The following is a 6,938-nucleotide window of genomic DNA, read 5'->3' on the forward strand; positions in this document are numbered from 1 at the left end:
CCCCTCCCGGGCTACGGCTGTGCTGGGGAAGCGCCCGACCGGGGGCGCAGGGTCTGGAGGTCTGGGGGCTGCCCGGCAAACCGTGAAGCCGGTAGCGCTCGGGCAGCTCGGCTCTTCAGCTACACAGAGCTGAGGTGTCTGGGGGGGAGCAGCAGCCGCCGCCGCAGTGGGGAATCCGCCTGCAGCTCGCAGCCTGCCGGAGCCGCTCAGGTAAGCAGGGGACTGGGGCAGGGATGCCGGCATTTTCCCAGACACGTTCAGCTTTTTGGCAATTCCCCCCGGACGGGGATTTGAGGACCAAAGAGCCGGACATGTCCGGGAAAATCTGGACGTATGGTAACCCTATTTCAGACAGGTCCACACTTAAAATGCTATATCAGCACAGCGGCATGGATGGAGCTGCACTGCTGTAGTTAATCCACCTCCCCAAAGAGGCAGTAGTTATGTCAATGGAGAAATAGAGCGCTGGCTACACCGGGGTCAGGCGTCGCTCACAGGGTGCGGATTTTTTATTCTCCAAGTGACATAGGTAAGTTTGTAGTGTTGACTAGGGCTCAGTGAGTTAGCAGAACCCCCTTACCCCTTTCCCATCGGGAACACCGCATGCTAACAGAGTGGGGCATTTCAGGCGAGCACGGACAGCCTGTAGCGAGTCTATAAATAAACCAAGCAAACATTCACACCAAGTTGTAGCTTCACATGGAGATCTTCTATCTCCTAGAACTGGAAGGGACCTTGAAAGGTCATCAAGTCCAGCCCCCTGCCTTCACTAGCAGGACCAAGTACTGATTTTTGCCCCAGCTCCCTAAGTGGCCCCCTCAAGGATTGAACTCAGAACCCTGGGTTTAGCAGGCCAATGCTCAAACCACTGAGCTATCCCTCCCCCCCCCAACCCCCAGCACATTTTGCAGGATGAGCTCAGCTTGGACTACTTAGAAACTGACCTACACAAACCCCCAGATCTGAACACACTCGGATCCATGGAACATTTCGAGCTGGACCCAAACGTTGTGCTTCAGCCCGCTTCTGCATGCAATCTAACCCTTCCAATTGACTATTAACACACCGTAGTATGCTTCAAAACAGTGTACCCTTCCCATTAAAACTGCAGGTCCAAATGTAAACCGATTTTTAAACAGAAAGTTGCATTCAAAACGGGTGCCTGGGACTGGGGACTTCCCCACGCAATTAAAATATAGAGAGAGAGTGCTTCAAACATTGCTTCACCAGGCTAGTCCAGTGACATTACATGGAAGATGCTTTACAATCATACATTTGTTATGCCAGCCACATGGTCAGTGAGGAACACAGTTTCAGGAGTTCCCCATGCAACCGCCTTATCTCTAAAGCGAACCAGTTCTGCTCTGTTCCCCAGAATAGCACTTGCAGCTCCTCACGGTGTTTCTCTCTCCCCTCCCCATCATTTAGATGATCTCACTAAAGCAGAGACACCCTCAGTCCCCTGCTGGGTTAGCTTCCTGTATACTAATAAATCACAGCTGATTTGACTGCTGTGACAAAGAACTACTGTTTCAACTAAAGAAGCAGGGGGAAAAAATTAAGCCGCTTAAACCAATGTACTTTTCATAGGTCCTTGGAAAATGAGAGAGTCTGGCAAGCCCTGTATTTCATACAACTGGCAGACAAAAGGTATTCTGCGGTGTCATAACAGGACCCCAACCCCAGGCAGATTCAGCAGGGGACGAGCACGCAATACAAAATAAAAGGAAACCAACGAGCCACAAATAAACATTGGCAGTTAAAAAGGAGGGATTCTACATCACATAGGTGCTAGGAGGGTTCATTCATGCATATGTACGAGGTGGAAATACTATGTGAGGAGTACTAGAGAAATCCCTCAAAGTTGCATTACTTGCAAGGTACTGATCTCAACACAAGTACAAGCTCTAAGGAGACACTGCACACAAACTGAAGGGAAACCAGCGTAGATACTACAGGAGCTAAGTTCAGAGGCTAAATGTTATGAGGCAGCCATCTTACTGCAGCGATGGCTGGTAACAGTTCAGCAAGAATACCACCGTCAAAAACATTTTTAGCATAAATGCAACCATTATAGAATTGATTTGGGGGGAGGGGAGAAGAGATGGAAGGAGATAAAGAGGGGACACACTTGTACCTGAGCTATTGTTCCAGAAACAAAATGTGAAAGCTTTAGTAAATCTGAGTAGTTAGTACATAAATGCTATGCAATTCTTTTCCAAGAGACAGAGTATTCCCTGGCCCTTTTTAATTTCACGTTCTTTTGTTTTTCAGCTAGCAATAGATCATGCAGAATGTGACATACAACAGCAGCAGCCCCACTATAGCTCCATCACAACGGTGGAGCAGCCAGACCGAATTTGAGTGAGTGGTGCTGTGACCTGGCGCACAAAGTCACAACGCCACTTACTCGAGTGAAGTTGTTTCAGTTCACATGCAAACCCACACCTGTGGATGAGTGGGCAAAGGTCGTCTTCCCCCACAGCTGAGACTCATTTCCTATTCCCAACAGAGCCCAGGCATGAGGAAGGAAGTGGGTAAAGGAACCACTTCCTTCTCCAGCAGCATTAAGTGATCAGGCAGAGATGGGAATTTGCTAGCACTTACTGGAGGGGAACATCACTGAAGTGTATCCCAGCCCCCCCCCCCATATCTTTACGTTTCTTTCCTTAAATCTCTGCTCCTCCTCACTTTTACTGTTGCATTTCCTGGCATTGTGACTATTATAGCAAACAATGCCTCGTTCGGGGGCACCAAAGCATATAAAGAAGGAACCAGAGCAAGAAGAATGCAAGCAGCAAAGGGTGGCGTTAGAAAGACTTCTACAATTCAGAAATATTGGCTGAAACACATGCATATGTATATATCGGCTATTTGTTGGTATTCACATTAAAAGGTAGGAGCCCAGAAGTGAATGTTTGCCTAGGGCCCAGTGATGGGTCAGTCCGGCCCTGTTTAAGGCAGGGGAAAATCTGGATTTCTGAGCATTAGTTGCAGGCTCCCAGTAACAAGCGAAGATGCAGAGGTCTCATTTGGATAATCATAAGACCCCAGGCCTTTGGCTACTTTCTTGGAGCCATCTGATTCTACAGCATTAGGTAAAGCCAAACATAATCACCTCTTCCTTTCCTCCCTTATGGAAAAGACCTATAGAATTTAGCAGGGATGGAACAGAGAGCCTGATAGAAATGACTCTTAAAAGCTACAGAACTTGATGGAAAATGCTCCCCTTTCTGCAGGGTGACAGAGAACTCCATAGCATACTTCAAACAAGTTCTGTAAGATGGCCCAAAAGCCTATTAAAAAAAAAAAAAGAGAGAGTCATAATTTACTATGGCACTTTTCCACCACACTCTGCCCCTCCCCCTCCCCCACCCTCCCATACCCCTGTAGGGAACAGGAAAGACCTTTTCCCCATTAATCATTAGCTGAGATGAAAGATCAGTGAGCAAATCCCACCAATGAATTCCAGTGGGAACTCCCTGGTGACAAACCCAGCTCCCTCTCACATCTCCTGGGCTCCCCCTCAGGGCACAGTCCCTGGGCTCCATCTTTTGGATCAGTCTCTAGCTAGTAGTGGTCCAGATAATGTGATGCCCCCAAGGCCCTTCTTGCTCTCCTTCCCCATCCCCACCGCTGCTTTTAGAGGGTGAGACACACGGCTCCATTACTCAGCCCTTTCCCCAGCCCACTTGTCAGTCTTCCTCCCTGCAGATAGTCCCATTCCCTGATTTTGCTGCTATTCAGAGAGTTCCCCAAGCAGCAACATAGCAAAATGGACATGAATCTTTTCAGCTTCACTGCTGGCCACCTGGCTGTGCATAGCAGATGTGGAAGTGCCAGTTTCCCCTCTCCTGCTGTGGAAAGGCAGGATCAGCGGCAGAGGCCCTGGAGCTCTGTCTGCAGACTCAGTAACGCAGCTCTGCGTGGGTTCATTTTGGCAAAGTCTCTTCACAACTGGAAGGGCTAGAAACATTTTTAAAACAAAGGCTGGGATGCTGCAGAGACCGATAGCTGAGTGTGGGGATGTAAAATTCCATGAGAGAGTAAGGGTCAGGATGGCACACTTGCCTGGCAATAAATCATGGCCTTATGTAAGGCCCCTGGTGGTTATATAAGATGAGGCCTTATGTAAGGCCCCTTGGTGGTTATATAAGATGAGGCCTTATGTAAGGAACATCTGAACCAATCGGTGTGGGGCTGTACATGTGATAAACACATGATTCTCCTTCTTGTCCAATCGGTAGATGTGTGATTATAGCCTAATTGTGTTATGTAATGTTAAGAAAGACTATAAAAGAAAGCTTGTAATAAACAGAGTTTGAGTCAGCTTGCAACCACATTGGTCGTGTGCTTTATCCGCCCCCCACAGCTGAGTCCCTGCTTCCTCCCTCCCCAAAGTCACCAGAACTCGCCAGTGGCAAATAAGGGAGGTTTGACCAAGCTCACCCCGATGCTGCTCTTCTGCAATATTGCCTCAGTGCAGTCCACACCCTTCTCCTGCTGTATCCCTCACAGAGCGCGAGGGATAAACATTCCACGGGGGATGGGGGAAGACTCTTTTCCTTCCATCATCACCCTGATTATTAACTGTAGCATTCGTCCCACCTGATGTTCCAACTGTACTGGACATGAACACATCCCGCTCCATTGCTAACCCACAGACTGGCTAAGTCTCCTATGACGGGACAGCGTTGACACCTCAGCAACAGCCATAACATAGCAAGAATCAGCAGCGAAAGGGTTAAAGTAACTTCTGACAATATGAAGTGTGTTCCTCCCACAACCCACTGCACTCCTGTTCTGCAAGGAACCCAAGCCAAACCCAGTTTGTCTCCAGGTGACCTGGCTTCTTCCAACCTATCACCCCGTTAGAAGGAGGTGGGTAGAGAATTGACACCAGGCAATCCTACAGAAGAGGAAGGTAATACCAGGTGCCAAGGAAGAAGAAAAGGGAAATATTTGCAGAGTTCAATAAGAGACCCACTGAAGGAAAGTCACAACTGAGAATTCAGTTCAGGTGAAGCAAGAACCAGAGCAAAAAGTCTTTTCATTAAAGCTGCAAATGATCTGTGGGGCCATTGGACAGGGCCTCAGCTGAACCCTCCTCAGGACAGTTTAGCAGCAGAGGCGGCACAGACACTGCAGAATAATGTAAACAAGCAGTCAGGGAGTTAAGGGGACCAGCTCCTGAGACAGACATTGGAAGGGAAGCAAGAGACATGACAGAATCACCTCACAAAAGGAATAAGAAAGTTAGACTTCCTCCACACTGAGGGTGGAAACTGCCAGGTCTTTAAGTACAGCTGTTAGAGCTCTAGCTCAGCAAGGATTGCCCCTAATTAAAGCCTATGCCCATCTAATTAACTTAGGAAGTGCCCAGATCCTATGGGGATGGGTGCCAATACTAGTCTGTTCCGGTCAGGTTTTGTATCTCCGGTAATCAGTAGCATGGCTTGATTTTAATAAGTGACTATTGATTATAAAACAATTATACTAAACAGAGGGACAACATGAACTACAGACAAGCAGAACCCCTCCTCCCCCACAGAGTCCTGGATGCTATGCCCCCGCCCCTTAGCACCTTAAGTATCCCTCATTAGCACATCTGCATGGTTCTTTAGATAAGACAGAACTTCTTCCCAGACCACATATGAGCCTCTTAAGAATTGTGACATCATTGAGGAATCTATAGAGCGTTTTTTTACCATATAAACAACCACCACCACCTTTTGAGAGTGGGAAAACACTTTTTCCACCTTCTCAGGATCAGTCTCTTGACACCACCCAGAGTAGCTACAGTCCTTTTTTCAAAAGAGATATTGTAAGCCCCACATACTGCAGAAAAAGCCATAAAGCAAATCTGAGTTCCCATCCCCCATACGAGGCTCTGCATGCTTGCAGGGATCTGCCCATGTGAAGCCTATTGGAGGATCCCAGCCATAATTCTAGGTCAGCTGGTACTTTTTGTACTGTTGCAACATCCAACCTCAGAGCAAAATATTAGGACACTACCGAGCAATGAGCCCACAATTCCCACAACCCCAGCACGCTGCCCGTGCTATAGACCAAGTTTGTAGCAGTCCAGTAAGTTCCATTTAGGACATTAAGTTGTTGCAATTCCATTTTAGATCCACTAGCACATCTTGTTATCTAGTTCAGCTTATACAGCCTGGCTTTATAACACCCTTACAAAACAAAACATCTTGGTCTGCATAGATGTAGGGAGATTGTTTTAGAAATTTGCTTGCTACAGCCACATTTAAATCAGTACAACCAGCATGTGCATGCTCCCAGCCTAGATAGGAGTTTAGAGTTACCAAGTTAGGCAAGGTACCAGGGCCCTTAGAGCTCAGACTCCTGAAGTAGGTAGCAAAGAATAGAATAAGACTAGTGATGGGCAAACCTCCAAAGTAGAGAATCAAAAGGTCCTTTGATCTAGAAATCAGGCTGGAAATCTGATGAGAACACACACGTGATGTTTTGATGCAGTCTGTCCTGGACAAAGCCAAGAAGTGCAAAGATACATGGAACTGAAGCTCAGACCAACAGTAAGGAACACATGCCTAACAATTCTGGTAGGATTTTACAAGGGAGTTTGGGGCGGGGAGGGGAGAGATCAGTGGTGGAGTCAAAAACTGTACCTATGAGCTTTCAGGACAGCATCAGATAAAGATCAATGTAGGGGGAGGAAAGATGTACTTGGGCTGAGAGTTAGGAGACCTAGATTCTAATTCTAGTTCCACCACAGGCTTCCTGTTTGACCTTGGGCAAGTAAAGGAACCTCTCTATCTGCAAAACAGGAACAAGAACAGTCCCCTGCTTCTAAGGGATGGTGGGAGGGCCCGAGATCAGTGAGGCACACCCCAGCAGTGCCTGCACATAAATGGGCAGGCTGTGGGGGCAGTGATAGGGCAAGCAAGAGTATCTTTTCCTTT

The sequence above is a fragment of the Terrapene carolina genome, unplaced genomic scaffold (genome assembly GCF_002925995.2).
Source record: "Terrapene carolina triunguis isolate 2854851 unplaced genomic scaffold, T_m_triunguis-2.0 Scaffold102, whole genome shotgun sequence".
Classification (NCBI taxonomy): domain Eukaryota; kingdom Metazoa; phylum Chordata; order Testudines; family Emydidae; genus Terrapene; species Terrapene triunguis.